Raw genomic sequence first — 24,369 nt, 5'->3', positions numbered from 1 at the left:
AATTCTACCTGCAAAGATCTGTGTCTGGTTAGTATCCATGAATATTATTAATACATCTGAATGTGGGCTAGCATAAATTAACCCTTACAGATATAGTTGACATTTGCCTTTGTTGTATGTTGGTATGTGTATATATACATGTGCATAGTTATAAAGATTAGAAAATAGAAACTCAAGCAATATTTTCTTAACCTAGTAGTAAAAGGATATTCTATTTACCATCATATATAGGTGAATGTAAATATTATAAAATGAGTAGTTTACTCTTTTGATTCACAACTCTTGGTGACATTGAATTTGTGTAAAATTTCAGAAATTATTCTAAAAATGTTGTCAATCTTATAGGAACCACTTTCATCTAACTCAAGGTATTGTACACACATATGTTATATATTTCATCATCATTTATAATCTTGCATTCTATTTTGATTTCCATCACTTGCTGTATCCCCATCATTTCCTTCATTCATCTGCGTTGGTGTTGTCCCTTCAGTACATATCCATTTGTCATCGCTTTTGTCACAAGCATGTGTCATTCTGCCTTAAACAGACTGTGACACAGTTGGCAAATCAATTGGATCCCCTCTGGCCCTCTGGCTCCTCATTTTTCAGGAAGCCTGACATAAAAAATGTCTACTCAACATGGATTCATGGACCAGCTTTAGAAAATATATGACAGGCAACACAAGTTAATGCTGTGACACCGGTGCAGGCTCAGAGCTGAGGCTGTAGCATCAGAGCTGGCTTTCACCAAAGGACTACACTAGTTGAAGTTAGGGAAAAACGCTTTGAAAAACCGATCTGTTTTCATCCATATTTCAACTATCAGTGTACTGACATTGTTTTAACAATAAAAAGATAATTTGTGGCAACTTGTTTCTTTGTACAAGGAAGGCAGACACCTAAATGAAGAATTATAACTAAGGTCTGGATAGCCGTGACCAGACGCATCGATGGTGCATGGGTTGTCTAGCCACTGTTAGGCATGTGTGTGGTCCAGTTGTTTTGTTTTTCTTCTTCCAGATTCTTTGTCTAAGTCTGTCAATCCCATCCCACTTTGGGGGGTTCCTGTAGGCCTGAGTGTGTCACCTTACACTGGTCTCTGAGGTAAGAGTGGAATTCTTTCCAGGAAAAGGTTTCCTCACCTGCATATAGGATGTATGTAAAATGTGTATACCTCCTCTAGACCCTCTTACATCTGTATTTTAGACATGTAATTGCAGTTGCTCTTTTCAGGCCCCAAGGAAGGGACAAGGTGCTGTCTAGTGATGAGTGACCTTTAAAGCAGCAGAGCTGAGAGACAGGAGATCATTGTTGATCTCCTGACTGAACCTCCATGTGCCTGCCTGACCCTTGGATCTAATTATGTGAGATCACTTATGATACATTTTTAAGTATAGCTTGAGTCAAATTTCCTTTGATTTACAGGTAAATCATCTAATTTCCATAATGTGATTAAACGTTATTTTTGTCTATGATTTCAGCCATAACTTCAGCAATAATAGAAGTTTATTGTAGTAGAAAGAGCTTCATACCCATAATCATAAGATTCCATTTCTACTCCTGACCTTGAGAGAAATTATCTGTGAGACACTAAGACAGCCTTTTGACAAGTCAGGAACTGCAACTTTAGGAGCTGCATCGTATCCAAGACCAGAACTTCTAAATAGAGTATTCTCTCATTTATCCATTTTATAAGTTGCCCGTAAGAAGCTATTCAGACTAAATCTAGACAAGTATTAGTTTAAAATCTTGACTCATACTTCCAGAAATTGTTATAATATAATAAAGAAGAATAAGAATTAAAAAAAAATTGGAACTCACAGAAACAGAGTAAAATGGTAGTTATCAGAAATTGGGGGTTGGGGGAAATTACGAGATGTTACTCAAAGGGTATAAGTCTTCAGTTATAAACTGAGTAAGTTCTAGGGATCTCATGTGACTATAATTTAATAATGACTCTAACTAATAATACTATATGTATACTTAAAATTTGTTAAGAGAGTATATCTTAAGCATTCTAATTACAAACACCAAAAAGGTAGCTTTGTGAGGTGATCAATGTGTTAATTAACTTTATTGTGTTAATAATTTCACAATGTATACATATATCAAGCAATCACATTATACACTTCATTTGTCAATTATACTTCAATAAAGACTGGGGGCAGGGAAGAATAAAAAACAAGCAAACAGAATGCAGCAGGGTTGAAAAGGAAATAAAATTATCAAACTACATAAAGTTTGCTATCATATTTTATTAATTGATTTAAATGTACTAGAATATATAAGGAGATCATTAAAATTAGCTAATTCCTAACTATAATTTATATATCAGTTATAAGAAGAAAAATACCATTGGATTGGTGATATCCTTCCAAGAGAAGCTGTTATGGAGACAACAGACGTTTTAAAAAATGAAAGAATGTTCAAAGCATTTGATAGCTTTTAGATATTGTGTCTGGGCCCCAAGGTTATCCTCAGATTTGATAGGTGACTAGAAAGGCTCAGAAAATCTGATTTATTCCTGGTAAGAGATTATTACAGTGAAAACTTATAGATTAAAAATAGCAGAAGGAAAGGCAAAGTGGCAAAGTCCAGGAGAAACCAGGCACAAGCTTTCAGGTGTCTTCTCCCAGTGGAGCTTGGTGGACAACACTTAATTCTCTGAGAAATGATGTGTGACAAGATGAATGAAGTGTCACCAACCAGGGAAGCTCACTCAAGCCTTGGTGTACAGGGTTTTAATTCAGGTCAGTCACAAGGTATGGACTTTAGCTAACCAGGCTCCACCTCCTGCAATGTTCAAATTGATACAGTTTGGTCCAAAGCCCCAGGTTTAAAACAAAGCTTTCGTCATAAATCACATCATTAACAAAACTGTTGGGACTAACCCAAGGTGTCAGGTATCAAACACATTATTACCAGGCAGGGTATCCCAAGGCCCAGAGGTGATCTTCCAGGAGCCAGTAAAGGGCCTGGCCTTCATTTGGAATATATAGCGTTTGAGCACCCAAGCCTGCTAAGTTAAGTATGGCACCAATATTATGCTAAATATTGAATTTTTTTGTGTAGGAATAAAGAGTACATAATAGTATAATAATAAATTGAAACAAAAAATCATTGCAAAGAACTAAGTCAGGCAAAAAGAGCTAAAAACTCATAATTCTGAAATGAAACCTGGCTAAAACAGACAACAGAAGTAATCAAAATAAAGCAAGGTCCAAATTGAGTTTCATATTTTCTTACTTTCACTGACTGATTAGTAAAGACAATTGTGAAATGTTCTTTGAAGGCTTTAAAGTGGAAGAGAAATAGAATACGTAGTTTCTACAAAATGTTTAATAATTGTAATAAACAGAAGAATGACTTTATTCAGTCTAAGGTCTTCATCTGAGTATAAGAGTCAGCAGCCGGGCTTCCCTGGTGGCACAGTGGTTAAGAGTCCGCCTGCCGATGCAGGGAACACGGGTTCGTGCCCTGGTCCGGGAAGATCCCACATGCCACGGAGTGGCTGGGCCCGTGAGTCATGGCCACTGAGCCTGCGTGTCCAGCCTGTGCTCCACAACGAGAGAGGCCACAACAGTGAGGGGCCCGTGTACCACAAAAAAAAAAAAAAAAAAAAAAGAGTCAGCAGCCTACTTGTGGTGTGGCTGTAACTCCCCAAAGCAACCCAGGCAATGCCATTGACATGAGGCGTGTTTCTTCTTTGAACTTGATTTGGCTGTAGCTTCAAATGAACATTTTCAAAACGGCAGCATTTCCTTATGATTATATGTAGCATCATGGATGTGATGTTAGATAAAAAGTAGAAAATCCGAAGACTTTTAAACCAAGATGAGAAGTATTTTGTAACAACAAGACGTTTTCTTATTTCCCTTTCTTTAAGGTTAGGTAAACCTACAAAAATCAGTTGGAGGAAAATAAGAAAATTTTGAATACATAGCACATAATAAGATACAAATGTTAAGTTTGGGTAGAGTAAAATTTATTCCCTCGTGTAACTTTCTTAGATGTGTATTTGAGAATGACTATTTCCTTATGCTTATTTAAATATGTATAATCAAACTATTCTAGCATTTTCCCTCTCATTTTACTTTCATTTTCCTCTGTACCTTATATGAATAATGAATACGTAATTTTGATTACAGCAGGAGAAACAAAAATAATGCAGTAGAACCAACATGTGGAAAGAACAAAGATTTTGTTCATATACAACTATTTTAAAACTTATGCATATTATATATACTGGCATATTACAGATATAAATTTTCTCCCAGTCAGGTGCAAAAAACAAACTGAATTTATGTGTTTTCTAGTGAAAAATAAAATTCTCTCTACCTTCCCCACCATATGCTTGCAAAACCCATGTCAGTCATTTGAGAGTTGCCTATGTCCTCCCTTTTGTTTAATACAGTCAAAGCTGGGGCTGGCAGAGCCAGTAGGGCAATAGCCCTGCTTTGCAGTTCATATTGGCTGCCACTGAAATGCCCATTGTGACAACCCCATGCCCTTTTCAAAAACAGGTTAAGCTGCCAACTGACTCTAATCCTTTCCTACCAAATCTGGCTCCTGGTACCATCTCTGCACCCCTCAAGAGCAGGATGTTTAGTTAATTAGTGACCAGGTCCCAGCTGACACTTCAGCAAATCTATTGGAACCACTAAAACGTTCTGCTCTCTCTCAAGGATTGCAAACCCTCTATCAGAGTGGAATCGGTCCAACTGCTCTATGTCCAGATACAAAACCTTCATTTTTTTTGCTACCCACCCTCTCCATGAAGATTTGCTTTAATCTCATTTGATGGAAATTAACACCAAGACTCTGACTCAATGTCAGTGCTTAGAACTCCAGAATCGTCAGAACACAAAGAACTGCCCAAATACTCCTTGATGGAGAAAAGAAAAATTCTAATTTTGTAACAAAAGAAGACAGTTACACATTTCATTAGCAAAAAATTGCTCTGTTATATAGGAGTATGACAAAATTTGTCAAGTGTCAAATGTCTTAGCTCTCATGTGCCAACTTTACTATATCTATGTTGTATATTAATATTGCTTTTAAGTCATAGGTCCTATAAAATATCACCTAAACTATTAAACTTCCAAATAATGAGTTTGTTTCTTGTTCATTTTTAAACTTTATTAGGTTAAATATCTTGCAAGATTTTGGTAATTTAAAGAGTAAAGAGGAGGTTTGTAGATTGTCTGGCTTTGAGATGGATTTGTTCTATGATTTACCACAAGCCACTTAACTTATTAGATCCATAAAATTAAGAAGTGTTAGAACATTACTCAAATTCACTATATATGGAAAAAGAATTAAAGGCAATATAGTTCTCCATTTTATTTAAGTATCAGAATATACATAAGCAAGTATCTATTACTGGACTTTTTAGTTGGGTTATCAGTTTCTTCAATCAAATGAAAGAATTGGACTCAATTGTTCTTAACCAGGGAACAATTACTTAAAATTCTGATTCAGCTGCTGAATCCAGACACCTGGATAATTTGTGATTCCTTGTGATTTTGAGAATCACAAATTATTGAGAATCACTAGACTAGGTATCCAAATGGCACTTTCCAGCTCTAAACTTTTCTGATATTTAGGGTGGAGTACAGAGGTTACTATTTCATGTGTACTGATAACTCACAATTTAGCACCTTATATGAGAAATAAAGGACAGTGAAAAACAAAGGAGAGATTTATCCCCTGTGTTTTTAGCAGCATATTTCATTGCATCTTACATTTAATGTATGATTTCTCTTTTGGATTATTCCATCTGTTCCAGTGCTTTTGTTTTTTGGGGTGTTTTGTTTGTTTGTTTGTTTTGTTTTGTTTTCAATTATACATCACATTTATTAATTCCAACCCCAAGTTTTCCTTAAAAAAGTAATATTTCACTTTTACTGTTTCTACATCCATTAAAGCCACCCCACCTTACTGCAAAATTACCCCTATGCAATTAAGTACTGGATCCGTGCACTTTTATTTTGTTAACAAGTGAATAGAAAAGATTATCTCATCTCATTGAGAAAACATTTTCCTCCGACACCTTGTTCTATCTTGGTTTTCTTTAAAAGAGTTCTAGCAAAGGGCTGTTTCAAAGGTTGATTCTCCTTTCACAATGTGCACTGGAAATTCCCAAACATCCTTCAGGCTGACGTCTTTCACTCCATAGATTTACTAACTAACCCTAAAACTTCCTTTCCAATGTTTTCTTAATTGGTGCTATTCACTTCGATGTAGTGGCGGTTGGCATGTGTGAAATGGTGGGAAATTGCCTTCCGGAATCCTTGACTTTTGTTCCGAACCAGATTCATGGACAAGCAAAGGATGAAAGAAAATGGTGTCTCTCTTCTCCTTCATGATGTGCACCCTGGTGTTATTTCTGTCATAGTCTTTGACCCCGTGGAACATGATGTTAAACCCTCCCTCTCAGTGGGGATAATCGTGTGGTTTCAAGGGACCTTTGTGTGTCCCTGGGAGCACAACCAGGCAGCCGTTGTTCTGGTCGATGTTCTCCATGGCCTTCCAGGAACAAGCGATGCTATTGCTGGGCCTTAAGGGGAAATAGTGAAGATCCTGGTGCAAAAGGTGACGGACGAGATGTCTTCTGCTTGAATCTGGAGGTTTATTTATCAACATTGCATGCATGGCCATAACATTGGGTCCAGTGAAACACTCCACATATTTCAGAATTTCAGGGAGGGTGCAATACCTGAAGAGTTCCTTATCTTCTTGGAAATCTTGGACCTTGGTAGTCACTTTCTCACTTGGCATATATTGTGATTTTGCAATGGTCACATATTTCATCATCATCAATCCCAGTGGTTTCACCTCCTTTTTGCAGATTCTATCAAACTCATCCCTCAAGTGTATCAGCATCAGTCATCAAAATTTTAATGAAAAGAAACCCATTTTCTTCATAAATTTCTCTGTTCTAGGCTTAGAACATTATTTTCATGAGTATACTGGAATTGTTGACTATGGAAACTGGCAGGAAAAACAGCACCTGAAGTGGGGTGAGCTATGATGGCTTCAGCCTGGCGGTGCCAAGGTATCACAACAAGATATGCAGACAAGGGAGGCGTGGTTCTTGTCCATGGCCTTCGGGGGAACACCGGTGGCTGGGCCTTGGCCCCACTTAACTCTGTGGACGGCCTCGCCTCCCCGAGGCTGGAGAGGCTTCAGTGCTTCTGTCTTTAAGACAAAGGGAATAAATCTAACTTTTTCATATCAATTCTTTTCTGAAGGACATAATAATATATTGTTTTTGCCTCACTTGCCATAGCTTAGTGAAGTGTCAATCTCTTTATGTACTGACATTTGCTAATCAGAAAACTTGTGCATGAAATTATAACTTTTCATAAAGGCTGGATAGAATGTTTCAAATCATTTTGAGAGCATTAAAAAATAATCAATGGCTAATTAATTGTAATGCTATCCCAAAATTCAATTAAGTATTTTGATTAAATTGATTAGTTACAAGGCCTTCAGTAATGAATATATAGCAAAAAAGTTTAATCTAAATCGTGATGCATCAGCTAACAACCAAACTCATGGTTAAACATGGCACTGTGGTGATTAGGTGACACAAAATGAAGTCCTTTGGGTATGTCCATTCTAAACAGCCTACTTTTGTTTATGTAGAATAAGAGCTGCCTAAAAAATTTTATTACTCAGATCTCTACTTTTCATTACACACATTTTAGGCTAAGAATTTATTGAGAATAATTTAACATTACATTTAGGAAAGTGGTTCAATGTGATGGGTGTCAGTTGTCTTTCCTTTCTACAATATGGTAGATTATAGAATTGTTTTCCTTGTATAATCCAAGAGGAATATAGAATTTTAGTTTATTCATCTGATGATTGCATAATTCTTTCAATGTGTTCCCCTCAGTTGTCAAGTTTGATCAGCTAATATGTCTGTCTGAAGCACCCCATTTCTTCACCTCTAATCTGTTGTTTTCAGTCCGTCATGGTAGTGAAACACATAACCAAATTTGTTAGGATTATATGCAAAGTAAAAACAAATGGATCCTGAAAAGTTTTGTTGATCCACCTGAGTAAAGAAATACATGAGCTTTAATACTTTGGACTTATGATATCTACTTTGGAAGCTCAGACATATTTTTTCCTTCTTTCTTATTCCAAGATTCATCACAGAGAAGTGAATTTTACAGATGGTTCAGTTTTGAGGCTTAGAAATATGTGGAGTAGTGTGAATTTCATAACTTGTCTAAGAATGTAACTAATCATGGAGAAATTTTCCATTTTCAGAGTCTGCAGTAAAAGTGCACAGTTCCTAGAAATAGTCCAGTTTAAAAAATGATTTAGAATTGGTTGAATACAATTTCCATTTCCAACATTAGCCAAAACACATCAATAAATAGGTTTATTTTCAAAGCATTGTCAGACAGATTATGCTTCAAAGTATTTCAATACCAGCATTGTACTTTTATATTATTGTTTGTTGTATTTATGTCACTATAACTAGGACTCATTTCTGGGCTTCACAATTTATTTCTGAGAATTTAGTGAATAGTTACACTGTAATTTATTTATTTTTCCTAAAAAATATTCTTTCTACCATTTACATGGATGCTATTTTTAAGTGGTTGAGTCTATCTAAAACTGTTTTTAGAAAGCTGTCATGTTGTGTTCAGATACTGTTTTTAAGATGATAATAAGAGAAAAAAAAAACACACATCTTCCTTAGAAGAACAGGTTGACTTAACAGTATATTATTAACTGAGAAGAGCAGCGACCAAAGAACTGTAAATCCTTCATCTCCATCAATGAAGAGCTCCATTGTGTTCTAACTCTGTGCCATCCCAATCCCCCATTTGTCTGTGAGGAGTTTATCAATTGTGAAGAGTGTAGGAAATTTTGAATAAGAGAGTGGATATGTATATGTGGAAACAAGCATATGCGCAAATGTGCATACACACAAAAGAGAATATGTCTTTGTTCTTTAGCCATTTGCCAGCCATCCTGATTTAAACAGATCGCAAGAGGTTTCCAACATCAAGTTCTGGAGTCCAGGTTAGTTACTTCGTATATGAACTTGTCTTGGTTATAATACATACAGATTAATTAGAGCTAGCAGATAAATAGCTTCTTTATGTAAACTGATGAAAAGCTTAGGTTAAGAATAACAGAGAATTGTCTTTGCATTTTCTCGATTATAATGTGTCAGGTTGTGCAGCATGCCTTTCACAACCAAAGGCTGCTTGCACATAGGGGACAGGCCTTTGAGGTCCCTAGCTTCACTTCCTAGCTGTGCCACCTCAAACAAGTCACTTATCCTTTCTAAGCCTCACTCAGCTCATTATAATAATGCACATATTAATAACAGTTACTTTTCAGGATTTTTATAAAGATTAAATAAGATACTGCATGTAAAATACTTAATACATTGCCTGCCATGTATAAAGCAATTAACAAATATAAATCATATTTTATGATGCTGAGGAGGAGGGGGGGTAATTTAATTGTGGCTATAGAAAAAGAGAGAGACGGAGGAAAGGAAGGAGGAAGGGAGAGAAGATGAGAGAGAGGATTAGAGAGACAGGGAGAGAGAGAGAAAATAAAGGATAATTGAATGAATGCATGAATGAATTGAATTGGCAGGTCTTTTTCTCTATCTCTTTAGCTAATTTTAGATTTCTCATAGACTAAGAATCCCATAGATTTCCACATCTGACTCTACTCCTGTTTGGTAAATAAGTTCATTTGTACCCTTTTATATGTGGAATTGTTTAGATTCCACATATAAGCAATATCATGTAAGAGGGGGGATGAATTGGGTGATTGGGATTGACATATACACACTACTATGTATAGAAAAGATAACTGACAAGGACCTACTGTATAGCAAAGGGAACTCTACTCAATACTCTGTAATGGCCTATATGGGAAAATAATCTTTAAAAAATAGTGAATATATGTATAACTGATTTACTTTGCTGTACACCTGAAACTAACACAACATTGTAAATCAACTATACTCCGATACAAATTTTAAATAAATAAATATAAAGCATATTACATACACACACACACAAAAGAATCTCATAGAGTCTGTATTCATCCCAAGATTCCAGGGATTTGGCAATTGCTGATAGCTTTTGTTCTACATGATCTAAGGCTGCTGGGGTTCTTGGGCAATCCTTTAAGACTTGATGTGAGATTGGTACATTTCTGATGAAATGCTCTGCATCTGATGGACACAAAGCAGAACACGTCCACCTGTCTCTCTTCAGACATCTGTCTCTCTTCAGACATGAAGCCTTTAATCTGGCTAACTCCACCTAAATTGTAGTGCCACAGACTTACAGGTTAGTTCCCCTGATTTAGTTGCTGGACTTCTCTGCCCTCTCAGAGCAAGAAGATCTCCTGTAATCTAAGTGCTGCACTTAAAAGACTAAGGTGAAAGATCCATCTTCTATACTTAAGAAAAAAATCTGGAACAAAAACTCAAGAGAATCCCATGTGATTGACATAGATGTAAGTGTGGATGAGTATATGAACATATACACAGACATGTAGGTCTAGAGTGTTATTACTTATCCTGACACTTTTAAAATATATATATATAATCGAGGGCTAATTGCATGCCAGAAAATGTAGATCCCACTATTTTCTGTGCTTTGGTGTGCCTTTCTAGGACTGCTTTTATAGTTTACTGGTATATCATAGTAGATGTATTTTACAAAGAAAAACACAAGCCTCTTGGAAATAAACCAGGTTTCTCATGGTCACACTGTGATTGATGTAAAGCAGAGTTAGAATGGTCTGCAGATCCCGTGCCTCTCCCACATTTTCCTTCTCTCCTAGACCTCGCTGAGCCTCTGCAAATATCAGAGCTTGAGTTCAGTTGCTCACAAGACTCACAAAACTAAAAAGAATGAGAATCCTGAGATCAAATCAGTATTTCAGAGGCTCCATAACACAACACAATCACCTGTACCATTTCTGAAAATACCTGCTAATTGGGACTCACTTCCTGGGGATTCTAATGAAGTAAATAGAAACGAGGTGTTAGCCTTTATGTTTTTAAAGTATATCACAGAAGATTCACATGCAGGGCCATAGTGCATAAATACAGGCTTCTGGTGGTCACTGGGCTGCCTATCCCAGCAGCAGCACTCAGCATCCAGCCAGTGCCCACCTGGATGGAAGCCTGCACTCAGAAGACAGACCCTTTCAGGGAATGGGCTGTTCACAGGTAATGCAGCCAGAGACTAAAATTAAAGTGCCAGCTTCTATTCTTCAGATTAACTGGAACTGAAAAGAATGTAGAGCTAGAATTATAAAAAGTAAATTTAGGATTAAAATAGAGACTTAGAACGCTAATCATTGCATTCTCTCTCAAGTAGGAACTTTCTACGGAAAAAGTGATCTCCTTAGCTGGTTTTGACAAGCAAGTCCAAAGGCCCTAGTCATCAAAGGAGTGGCTGCTAGATGACATTGGTTTGGAAGGAGTAGGCTGACCAGTTAAGAGATAAAATATTCAGAAAGGGAAATTCCAGAAAGTTCCAGAAAGCAAAAATTGAATTTACTTCCCAATGGCAACCATTTACATAGCATTTAGTATTTATAAATATTTTACCTAGCATTTTCATTTTATTAGGTATTATAAGTAATCTACATAGGATTTAAAATATACAGGAGGATGTGTGTAGGCTATATGCAAATACTACACCCTTTTATATAAGGGAGTTGAGCAACCAAGAATTTTTGATATCCTCAGGAGTCCTGGAACTAATCCCTGGAGGATGCCGAGGGTTGACTATACTCAGTTTCTACTAAATTATGATTTGATATTTGCAGGGTACTTGGAGTTTGAGAGTGTGAAGCCAACCTCTTGCTACCCAACTAAGATTTTCTTCCAAGATTTGAATGGGAGCTTCAGATACAAATCTTATATGATGTAAATTGGACCCTTAATTTTATAAGTAGCCTGGAGCAGACTGAGAACTGCTGTTCAGCTGTTCTTCTAAAGCTTGACAGAGAACCGGAACTGTAGAGGCAATATTGGTAAGAAAAGATACAGTCATTTCATCAGTAGTTGCAGTAAGGGAAACTTACAGCATCTGGATACAAGTGTCCTGGACATAAGAGAGGTAATGGAGCTCAAGAAAGTCAATCCCTAGGCTTACAAGCAGGTAACTAGAGCAGAATTTACTTCTGAACCAGAAATGTAGTATGGAAAACATTCACAATCTTATAAAAATCGACAGCTTTCCTCTTTGGTGGGATACTCAGCTGGCAAACTTATTTAATGGCTATAGTGACTGGAGTGAGATATAACCCCGTAATTGTGGTGCAATGCATTTTAGAACTTGGTATGATATTTTACATTTGGTAAGAGAGAGATGGGCTGTATCAGAATCAGCCAGGTCACGGAGCATGAAAAGCATTACTGGAATGGCGTGGAAAATTAAGGAGGAGTCTAGCAACAGGCACTGAGAGACAAGTGAGAGTTAGTGGTGGTATCATGAGGTGAGAGGAGTCTAAGAGGAAATATTCAGAGGACATTGCTGTTCCTCACGTCTTAAAGCAGGGGTTTATTGCCTTGCCACAGATTTTTGAAGTCCAATTTTCATTCTTCAGATGACTGGGAGTATGTCAAGTGGATGACTTCAATCCAGAAGTTACCCAAGGTGATAGCATAAAAATGTATTTATACAAATTAAAGCTTGAATACTAGAGCTATTTATTGAAGATGCGTTCTTACTAAAAAAGTTAAATTTAAATTTTGAAGTGTAAAATTTCTCAAAAATTGGCCTTTAAGATATTTTATTAAATGTTCTGTATACACATAAGAGTGAATGATTTTTATAACGGGAAGAGGTTTTAAGGTATTGTATTTTAATCCAGTTATACATATATTTTAATAAACTCAAAATTTACCAAAATAAATTAATTTTAATTACAAACCCCTCAATTTAATAAGAAAAATTCCTAAGAGGAAGGTAACTGCCCCATGGCTTCTTTTTCATTACTGAGGATTGGAATAATATACTGATCATCAGACATCAAAAAAGCCAAAGATTTTGAAAACATTTTCTAAGGATATGACCCCTGGTCACTCTGAAGTGGTACCAGTTACTGCACTTTAGCCACCAGGGAGTTTGTTCTTACTGTATTCTAGTGGACACAGAGAGAGGAAAATTTTTCTCTTAAAATTTGCCAATCTAACTAGCTAATCAATGGATTTCTGTCATGTGTCCTCTCAATTTTTTTCTTAAATTTTGTGTGATGAATTGTAATAAATATATCCACAATTACACTAACTCTTTGGTCTGACTTTTAAGTATATTTTGACATCCTAAGACAAACTAAACACTTTTAAAAATAAATTAATTTGAACCAAATTTAAAACAATATTAAAATTAATACTATAAAAATCCAAGGGAATATAATGTAGAAAAACATTTTCAATTTGTTACATATTGTCCAATTGTAATTTGGCCCTTTTTATTGTCTCTAAGGGGAAACAACTAAATGAATAACTCATGCAAATCAAAATTCAAAACCACACTATAATCAATGTTGTTATGATTTATGTATAGATGTCTGTAAAACCCTAATATAATCAGATCTTATTGTAGAGCAAGTTATGTATCAATCATTATATATGCCTATTGAGATGTTCCTGTAGAAAAATAAAAGTTTGTTTTTTATTCCTCCTTAGATAAAAAGTTTGACTTAATTTAGATAAAAGAAGACAAAATTGTTCCAAGTAAATTCTTCTAGAACTGCTTAGATTGTGGAGGGGAGCAGAGAACCATAAAGGGCAGGAATGAAATAAGGAGGACATCTCCCCGTTCCTCCAGACTGGTGACTTAACCAGACAAGTGGGGTCAGAGCCTGAGGTGCTTACTGAGAGGCTTAATTAGTCAGACCTGAAAATCATTTGTTACTTCTTGTTCATGAAATTAACAGGCATATGGAAGAGGAGAAGTTCTAGCCCTAAGCAAAGTCATAATATTTCTGTGGGTTAAGACCTTTTCACAGGCTCCTGGTGATTTTTTGACAAAAGCAGTCTTTAGTGGTCATCTGCTTTTGCTCTCAATGATGACCTGTGATTGCATCAATCTAACTGCCACCTACTGGACCAGTTTATACAAGGGCTGTCCTATATCTGTGTAGTCATAAAACAGGAGATACTCCTTGTCACATAAATGCAAAAGCTATACCAGAAAATTAATAAATGTGATGTCAAGGGAGGACCCAATATATATTCATTTTCTGATCTTGATCAAGAGTTATAGATCCCATGAATTTTATAAATAGTTTATCACTTCTTTGTTAAAGGGAGACAGAATCTGAAAAATTCTTGAAAACTCGAAATTTCCAGAAGCTAGGAAAGAAACTTATCTCTGCTAGCAGACACTTGTTTTCCTACAATTGGAGTGGTGTTGGTGGGGGTGGGCTGGGGGGACGAATGACACTAAAACCTGGATTACAGAGGGAGAAGCCCACCAGCAAAAGAGACCCTGGGCTGCACTGTAAGATGCAGAGGTAGTTCAGATTTCTTTACTGTGCAAAATGTCATAAATCCATTGTAAATAACTTTATAAGAAAGTATATATTTTCCAATTAAAAGTCATGTCTTATCTGACAATTATCTATACTAGCTAATATTTTTTTATGTTTTCAAATAATTCCATGGTCTTATTTTTCTTGTATACTAAGATTGATTACTATACAGAGTGCTGAGCTACCTTTTTAAATTCTCTAAGTAACTCTTTAATAACATTAAAATCCAATTGCAAAATTATTGCACATTCTTTTGTAGACAGTTTAGAAAAATAGGAAAAAAACCCAGCAAATTAAAAAAAAAAAGTTATTTTTAATTTTATTACTAAAAGAGCCATAACCAGTATATTCTGCTCCAGAAAGCTATATGGAAAATATTGTCTCATATCTTTTAGTTTTCAATTGATCATTCAATAACTTATCTGCTCCTTTAGAAGATAAGTCATCCAGTGGGATAATCAGTCCAGAATGGGGTCATCTCTTCTCCATCACTGGAAGAGTGAGAAGGAGGGTGGTTTATGTGGAGGCCTAGGGACTAAATCTGACCTGAGAGGACTGTAGTTTGGGTTCTGTTAGTTGTTCTGTAATGGGTTATGTTTGAATTACATTTCAAATTTAATATCAGGAAAATGTCATATTTGAATCAGAATGTCCATCTTCTTTTGAATAACCAGGGTATCTGGTAAGTCCAGGCCGGTTGTGACATAGAAAGCCTTCCTGGAGTTGGTGACCTCTCCGTGCTTTAGACACTGCTCTCCTTTGGTGCTTTCTCAGTTTACTAGTACCTGATGGTCTCCACCAAACATCTACAGTGCTGGTGTCTGAACCTTACAAACTAGTGAAAGCTTGTTCCAAACTGATCTTCCTCTGTTCCAGGGTTTTATGAGCTCTCCATTTAAAGACTGGGCTACAGGGTATTTTTCCACCAAGAATTAATCTGTGAAAGTTACCCTTACATAAATCAAAAACTTAGAAACAATAACAAAGAAAACATTCTTTGCCTGGTAGAGAATCAGCATGTCCATTTTAGAGTAACCTCATTAATGCAACTACAGGGGAAAGAAAAAAGGGTGGGATCTTTAAATAGGCTTCATAGTAGAATCACAATATCTTTTAAATAATGATTTAAAATTTGTGGCCAGCAATTTTTTTTTCATCTTATCCTTTTAATGTACTTGTCTGAACACAATTTTTGTGCATAGTGTGGGAACTTTAGTGTTGTAGTAGACTCAAATGTGTGTGTATGTTTTTATTATCTATCTGCTTATCCTGACCCAAATAGCTCATATACTTCCTCATTTCTTATATTCATGCTGAAGAATGAGTAGACTAATTGACACAATACAGTGATCTATCTTTTTTTATGTTTTCACTAGAGAAAAAGTACCCTCTGCTGAAACAGATTCAGGCAAGTAAGTCTCTCTTACTTCACAGTGTACCTTATTCTGTGTAGGCAGCAAAGTTTCCTGTTGACATCTGGTCTGTAGATGACCTCTTTCAGAGCTAATTCCTGTGTAGTTATATTCTACAAGTAAATCAAAAGATGAGGTGTAGTATGAATAATTTATCTTTTAAAGGATCCAGAATATCAATGTGAAGGAAAAATAAAACTGACATGAAGTTCATAATATGATATGATATCTATTTATGTAATAGATTTATGCTTGACAGCCATTTCTCTGGTACTGACAAGCATTACAAGTATTAAAAAACAAAAACAAACAAACAAAAAAACACTTCCTGGGCTTCCCTGGTGGCGCAGTCATTGAGAGTCCGCCTGCCGATGCAGGAGACGCGGGTTCGTGCCCCAGTCTGAGAGGATCCCCCATGCCATGGAGCGGCTAGGCCCGTGAGCCATGGCCACTGAGCCTGCGCGTCCAGAGCCTGTGCTCTGCAACGGGAGAGTCCACAACAGTGAGAGGCCCACGTACTACAAAAAAACAAACCATAAAAACACTTCCTAAATATATTTAGATCTTGTTAACAAAGAGCTGAAAAATAAAGATTCTATGTAAATCACATACAAACATATTCTAATTAGTTATTATTATCATATTAACATTAATTATTATATGTTATTTATTATACATTATTTTAAAGGTTATACATTATTAATAATTGCATCTGGGGTTTTGCTGTAAAACTCTAATTTATTAAGTGTAAATTCATCACAATGAAATTGTTGGAAAATTGTTGTATAAATTATATTTATACATTTTCTAAGATATCTACCATTAACTTTAAATAATGGTATCTACTTTAGGTTATTAGTATTTAATAAAATTAAGTTTTTAAAAGCTCTTCAAAATCATTTTAAAATTTTCTCTATATATCCATAGTGGTTGAATTCAATGACAGTAGATATCCATGGCACTATTGGGTCAAACTTTTGTAAACAGTCTCCAAACTTCTTTGATTTTGATTCCCTATTAATAAAATATTTTGTTCATATATTTCTAAAATATGAATTATTTGTAAACTACATGCTACATGACTTATTCCACTAATACAATTATAAAAACATGCACACAAAATATCAATAAAAATATAATACTGTAAATAAAAAATAATTTAAATGTTATATTGTTTATTATTAATCTGAAATGTTTGCTTATTTTAAATTTATTATAATTGACTCATGAGTGTAATGTAATTAAATGTACCATCACCTTTTTTTAATTGTTGAATTTTGGCATAGTCATTTGAGTCAGCTTCTAATTTCATTTGTGAAAATACTTGATTTTAAGAACTGACCAAGATGAAAAAGATACCATATGGTGGTACATGATCAAAAATAGAAAAAGTATAACATTAGTTGTGCTTCCTAAATCCTTATATTTACATTTCAACTACACCCATTAATTATGCAAACCCTACAGAGAGAAAGGGGAGATAGTGCTGCTGGCTTGGTCTTCTCTGCTCCCCATTTTTTGCTACAGGTACTACTGTGGCTGATATTCCTGAAATCTATGATTATCTGGTTTAAAAAAAAGTACCTCTTACTACAGTGAGGTGCTTTATTTATTGTTCTAATTCTTTGGAGTCACTGCAGCTGGTACCACCTGACAACCGCTTTGGCAGGGCAAGCTCTCTCCTTCATCTGTCACTTATTATGCCCTCCTTACTCCATGACACATCCCATCACTCTCTTCTAGCCCAAGAGGAAACCTTCTTGAGAGTATCCCTTTAAAAATGCTCAGGAATATTTCTTCCATTTCTTTGGATTCCACTACTATTGAGGCAATAAAATAAAGTAGCTGAGATCTCGGGTCTGAAGCCAGACTGCTGTGTTCAAATTGTGGCTCAACCACCTATAAACTGTAACTTTGGTCTAATTATGTCATTTTTCTGTGCTACAGTTTCCTGAGCAATATGAGGAAATATATGGGTAGAATATGGAAGTAATTGCTATTTTTGTGAGGTGATCAGGAAAAGTAAAAGGAGATATTGAAGTAAAGAGCTGAAAAAAGTGAGTGAGGGAGTGAGCCATATGGATGACCTTGGGAGAGTGCTCAAGGTGAAGGGAACAGCAGGTGTCAGATTCTCCAAGGAAGAGCATGTTTGGCCCGGCAAGAAATAGAAAGGGAGGTGAGTGTGGCTAGAGTGAGAAAGGATGGTTGAGAGTTAATGATTCAGAAAGAAGGAATGGAGACAGATGACCACAGACCTAGCAGGCTCTCACAAAGACTCCATTATTTTCTCTGAAAGAGGAGGGGAATCAATGAAGGACTTTGAATAGAAGTTTGACAAAGTCTGACTAAAGTTTTTTTTTTTTTTTTTTTTTTTTTTTTCCTTGCATTTAGTTCTTCTTTGCTCTGCCACACTACATTCTAATGCAGGGAGCTTGCCTGTCTTATTTCCCCACACAAGCTTCCTGAGAGCCAGGGTCATTAATCATTCATCTTTGAATCTACAGAACCTACTACACCACCTGGATTAAAATAGATGCTCAATAATTATGTGCTGAAGGGATGAATTCAAAAAGAAGGAAAATTAAGCTCTGAATTAGTCAGCTGAGCAAGTAGAAAGATCTGTGTTCTGAAATTCAGTACATATGGAGTTTTTGCTCAGAAATACTGGTTTTGTGACCTTAGGGCAATTCCGTAGTTAATGATTCACTAATCAAACCTTTTTGATTTGATTCTATGGACAAAGTATGACATCTCTTAAATTATCTGGGTCTGAGTTTTCTTGTTTTTACAGTGAGAGCTGTACCTATCTGTAAAGCCCTATGCTCTTTCAAGACCTATTCTCATTCTAAATTAAGGTTATCGTGAGCCTCAAGAAATTTTTGTCTTAACTCGCTCAAATGGACCATTTCCCAGGTACGTTTTAATGAAATTGGAGACTAGACACTATATCCCAGCTATTAAAGCCTTAGGCCTATTGAGAAGTCATTAGTTTTATAAAACTTTAAAATGCTTTCTCTCATTCAATTTGACATTGCTAATGATCTTGAGTCTACTTTTCCTCTTGATATTCTTATATTGTCTAATTCATAAAACTTAACAAAGCATATGTCACATATAAATTTACATCACTCTTTAACGTAAAAGAGATAGGGACACACTAAAATATGTGCATTAATGTAGCTGCATAAAAGCAACTATATTTGTTACCATCAGACATGCTGTGATATGAATTCAGCCACTGATTACTGAAATACACAGTTAATAATTCATGTTTCATTAATAATGTACCATATAAATACAGCATATAAAGGAATATATTATATATTTATTGTGGCATTCTAGAGAATTATCTTGAGGCTAAAGACTAATTTAAAAATATGATCATCCTTATCACACATTCTGGGCTATTTCATGAAACAGCCACATATTCTGTTTATGACCTAGTTTTAACTTGGCTCCTCTGAAATTTTTCTACACTATTTTTAGTGCCTTGAGGGAGTAGGGTGGGATTTAAACTAAGACCATTTTTCCATAATCATTGGACATTACTGTAACACATGGAAATAATAATAAAATTTAGCATTGTCATATTTTATGTGGAGGGAAAGAATAAGCTTGTAGTACATTTTCTGTTACTGCCCATTACAGGGTGCATATCCTGTCTCTATTTTTTTTATTGATTGGCAAAACCAAAAACAATGGAAACAAAATGTGTCATTTGTTTTACTTGACATGTGTTCTATTATATACGATTACCTGGGACCATAGTGTTTGGTGGTGTCCCCGAGGATTGCATGGCTCTTAAGTAGTGACATCTCAAGGAATGCGCACAATGGTATTGACTTCATCTTATATGGAAAATAACTTGAGATGGCCCAAGAATGGCAGCTTACAATTCTCAAAATTGTAATGCATGTTTGTTAATTAATCTAGGTAATTGTATATCTTTGAAAATATCCTTCATTGTTCATGTGACTGTATTGCTTAAACATATTTTTATTGCATATCAAAAGGAGTCATTTATTTTGATTATATATATATATATATATGGCCTGAGAAACATCCCTTATTTATGAACTCTCCTTTTAAATTCTTAGCCTTAAAAAACAAAGAAAAATAATACTAAGTGTAATGTATTTCCCAATTAGTTTTACACTATTAGATGTCATTAGGAAAGCGACTGTGATTTCTGTTATTTTCCATAGGAGATAGTCACATAACTTTCCCTAAGTCATCCTGCCAAATTTACCATGATTTTATCACTTGTAATATTAATAAACATGCTAATATAGTTTTATTTACATATTTTGGGAAATTTATTTCCATTTCATTTTAATTTCACATTGGCTGCTTCATAAAATTATTGAAACACATTTGAGATGGAATCATACCTCTTTTTTTCTCTACGTGAATGGAGATGGATCTCATAACATATAATAAATATTAGTTGATAAGATGGTTATACTAAAAATAGGTCTTTGCATTATGAAATAGGCTAATACTATAAAGTTATAAGCCATTCCACTTTGAGCATACCGTATTTTATATTCATCACATACTGATGTTAAAACTACTGACAAGAAATGTTTCCCAAAAAGCAACTGTGAAACATAACTGAACATGTCTAATTTGACAGCTTCTTTAGATCGCCACCTGCTTTTCAGCAATAATTATTTGTATTCTTAGTTCTTTTCCTTTTAATTTTAAAACGCACATGTTTCACTATAATGCATGCATTTAAAAGCAAATAATAAGTATAAAGATAGTCAAATACGATTTTCACTTTAAGTAGTTTATTTAAAAATGTTACTTGAACTTAATGCAATAATTAATCTATAGTTATTACTTAAAATATACCTTAAACTTTTTATCAAATCCATTTTTAAAAATTATAATAGCATATAAATATTCTCCAAATTTTAATACATATTTGGCTTTAAGTTATATTTCTTTAATATAAAGTTTATTTTCAATATAAGTATTACTGAATGATTATGCTTTGCTTAGTAAATTGAAGGAAAATTTATGAAGTAGGAAAACAAAAAGGAGGGATTTTTAGGAGTTTATAAAAGGTATAGAAATTTACTATGAGATCTCTCTGATTTTAATAACCCTTCATTTATATGCAACATCCACTTTAGCTATGTTTGCAGTAAATGACCATTTGTTAACAGTCAGTTCTTCTTCAGGGGTTTACTATTTTTTAAAGGACAACTATTTATGTGAATGTGATATATATGTGGAAGTTGGAATTGCAATATAGAAAGAAAAAAGCTTTTTAAAACAAACAAAAAATATATCCTAAGAGAGGTCTCCATCTCATATGTTGTAGACACATACATTTTCCTAATAACCAGAGGGCTTTCCTCTTGGGAAATACTCCTTATTTCACAGAGAGGATAAATTGTTGCTTTGAGTCCTGAATTAAACATTATTTATAATCATGCACTCTTTTGTAAGGAAAGCTAATTTCTGCATGCAAACTAATACAGATGGGCATTGTTGGAAGCAAAATCATCATTATTATGTCATTCAATAAACCAATAAACAGTACATTTTTTAATCAGCATTAGAAATTCTCAGATAGATGACAGGGTAAGCAGATAAATAATAATAAAATGTGTGCAGTTCCCAACCCAATCAATCTCAAATGCCATTTTCAGAGAAGTGAAAAGATTTAGGGACTTAGTATATTTTACTAAATATATATGAGAGACAAAATCATTGATTCTGCCTTTTATTCTTTGGGAAAATGTGGTTTCAAGTGAGTTTAACTATTACCTTGCCATGTATTTTTTCTCTTACATAAAATGGACTAAGAGCCTTTAGAATTAATTTTTTTAAAAACTTTATTATAGTAGATTTACAATGCTATGCTAGTTTCTGCTGTACAACATAAATCAGTTAAACATATACATATATACACTCTTTTTTAGATCATTTTCCCATTAAGGTCATTACAGTGTTGAGTAGAGTTCCCTGTGTTACACAGTAGGTCATTATTACTTATCTATTATATATATATATATATATATATATATATATATATATATATATATATATATATATATATATAAAAAGAATGGTACAAATAAACTTATTTACAAAACAGAAATAGAGTCACAGGTATAGAAAACAAACTTATGGTTATGGTGGGGGTGGGGAGAAGGTGGGGGAGGGATAAATTGGGAGATTGGAATTGACATATACACACTACTACATATAAAATATGATTAATTTTAAAAATTTTAAAGCCACACACACCAAAATATCCATTCAACATAGTGTTCTTACCCACAAAGCTACCACCCTTATGTGGGAAGTTAATTTCATTCAATTCAATTAATAATGTTTTAACGACTTATATGTTAAAAGTCTTCATTCTTTGTACTGTGAGATATACATAGACTAAAAAGATAATATTGCTGACCTCAGTACACTTATAAATTATGGGAAAAGTGAGAGAAAATGATGTTCACATACATAATAGCAATTTAAAGTAGAATGTAATATGTATAAGAAAAAAAGTGTATAGATTGTTTTTCAGGTTAGGGGAAGATTTTTCTCCCAGAAATATTTGACTTTTGAGGAAAAACAGCATATTGCAGCAGAGTCACTCTAACGATAAATAATAAAGAGCATAAGTACCCTTCATGATGGTGTTGAAAAGCAGATTCTCCGAGGTCATTTCCAGGTATTTTGATTTGGTATTTCTGGGCTGGGGCCCAAGAATCCGTCATTTTTAACAAGTACCTCAGGTGATTAGATCAAGCCACTAAAGTTAACCTTCTGAGATCATAGGAGTTGCCTTGAATTTTACATTATGGAGCTTTTGTTTTTCTTTACTTTATGTAAGTCTGCCCAATAATCTTTAAATAAATTCTCTCTTGTCATATTTTTTTCTTTCCTTTTGTTAACTTAGCCAGGATCTGTTTCTGTTGCTTAGGCTGCCTATACAACTTCTGAATCAATGTCTCTGGCAGTTCCTTAAGGCTATTTTTTAAATCAACATAAATATTTTTAAAAACCTAAATATTGTGTTAATGTACACATGAATTCTTATGGCTACTTAAAACGCTCATATATTTAATTTGATTATGTAATTAAATGCAAAATGTTTTTTCATGCTACTGTTAATATACTTTTCTCAATGTATGTTTGCTCACTACATTTTAGTTATATAAAACTTGATTTGGTTTTGAGAAGAAAAGGGGAATTTTTTAATATATTTTATTCTATCCTATATTTTAATTATATATATTAATATTTACACAAAAGGGAATTTTATCACTTTCAACTGGAAATGATAGTAAAGCTCATTTAAAAAATGAAAATCAATGTGCGTATTTATGAAAACAATTTAGGTAATATTGTGAAATAATAATTTTTCATCATTTGGTTTCTGCAATCATACTTAAGTATACAGTTTGAGTCTTCAAGACCTAGGGCAGAAGTTAGCACTGACTTCAGTTGATAAATGTTTCATGAATTGCTGACATCATTTGCTGACATCAAAACCAATTGCTTTTGGTTTATTTGCAAGATCAGCTTGTACACTGATTCAAATATAATCAAAGCTCAAAATGTTATGCTCTGAATTGAAGGTAGAATGGTAAGCAGTATGCAGGCCCTTCCCTCAGGACTCTTACACACACACACACACACACACACACACACACACATACAGAAAAACTCTTTACCATAAAATGTGATTAAAAAAATATCACCTTGGGGCTTCCCTGGTGGCGCAGTGGTTGAGAGTCCGCCTGCCGATGCAGGGGACACGGGTTCGTGCCCCGGTCCGGGAAGATCCCACATGCCGCGGAGCAGCTGGGCCCGTGAGCCATGGCCGCTGAGCCTGCGTGTCCAGAGCCTGTGCTCCGCAGCGGGAGAGGCCACAGCAGTGAGAGGCCCACGTACCGCAAAAAAAAAAAAAAAAAAAAAATCACCTAGGACTTCCCTGGTGGCGCAGTGGTTGAGGGTCCGCCTGCCGATGCAGGGGACACGGGTTCATGCCCTGGCCCGGGAAGATCCCACATGCCATGGAGTGGCTGGGCCCGTGAGCCATGGCTGCTGAGCCTGTGTCTCCGGAGCCTGTGCTCCACAACGGGAGAGGCCACAACAGTGAGAGGCCTGCGTACCACACACACACACACACAAAAATATATATATATATATGTATATATATGTATATATATATATATATATATATATATATATATATATATATATATATATATCACCTAACCCACCAAGCTAAATGATTTGTTTTTGTTAAGTATGTGTTGTAACACTCTCGGGGCCAGCTGTTATATCTCCTCATGGCAAAGACTGTGATGATTTTATACACAGTGTGTATGTGTGTGTGTGTTTACACATGTGTGTATGTGTGTGTGTTTTC

At 35.0% G+C, this 24,369-nt stretch overlaps 1 pseudogene across 1 annotated transcript; it reads right to left on the bottom strand.

Moving 5' to 3' along the window:
- Positions 1 to 6,087: 6,087 nt before the first annotated feature.
- Positions 6,088 to 22,708, bottom strand: LOC309811200 (phytanoyl-CoA dioxygenase, peroxisomal-like; annotated as a pseudogene). The gene is made up of 2 exons: positions 22,617 to 22,708; positions 6,088 to 7,179 (listed from the first exon to the last, which is right to left on the bottom strand). The product of its transcript is annotated as a phytanoyl-CoA dioxygenase, peroxisomal-like (transcript).
- Positions 22,709 to 24,369: the final 1,661 nt, after the last annotated feature.

Source organism: Mesoplodon mirus (genome assembly GCF_964341445.2).
Source record: "Mesoplodon mirus genome assembly, chromosome: 10".
Classification (NCBI taxonomy): Eukaryota; Metazoa; Chordata; class Mammalia; order Artiodactyla; family Ziphiidae; genus Mesoplodon; species Mesoplodon mirus.
Note: the sequence above shows the minus strand (reverse complement) of the source record. Positions and strands in the feature narration are given on the sequence as shown.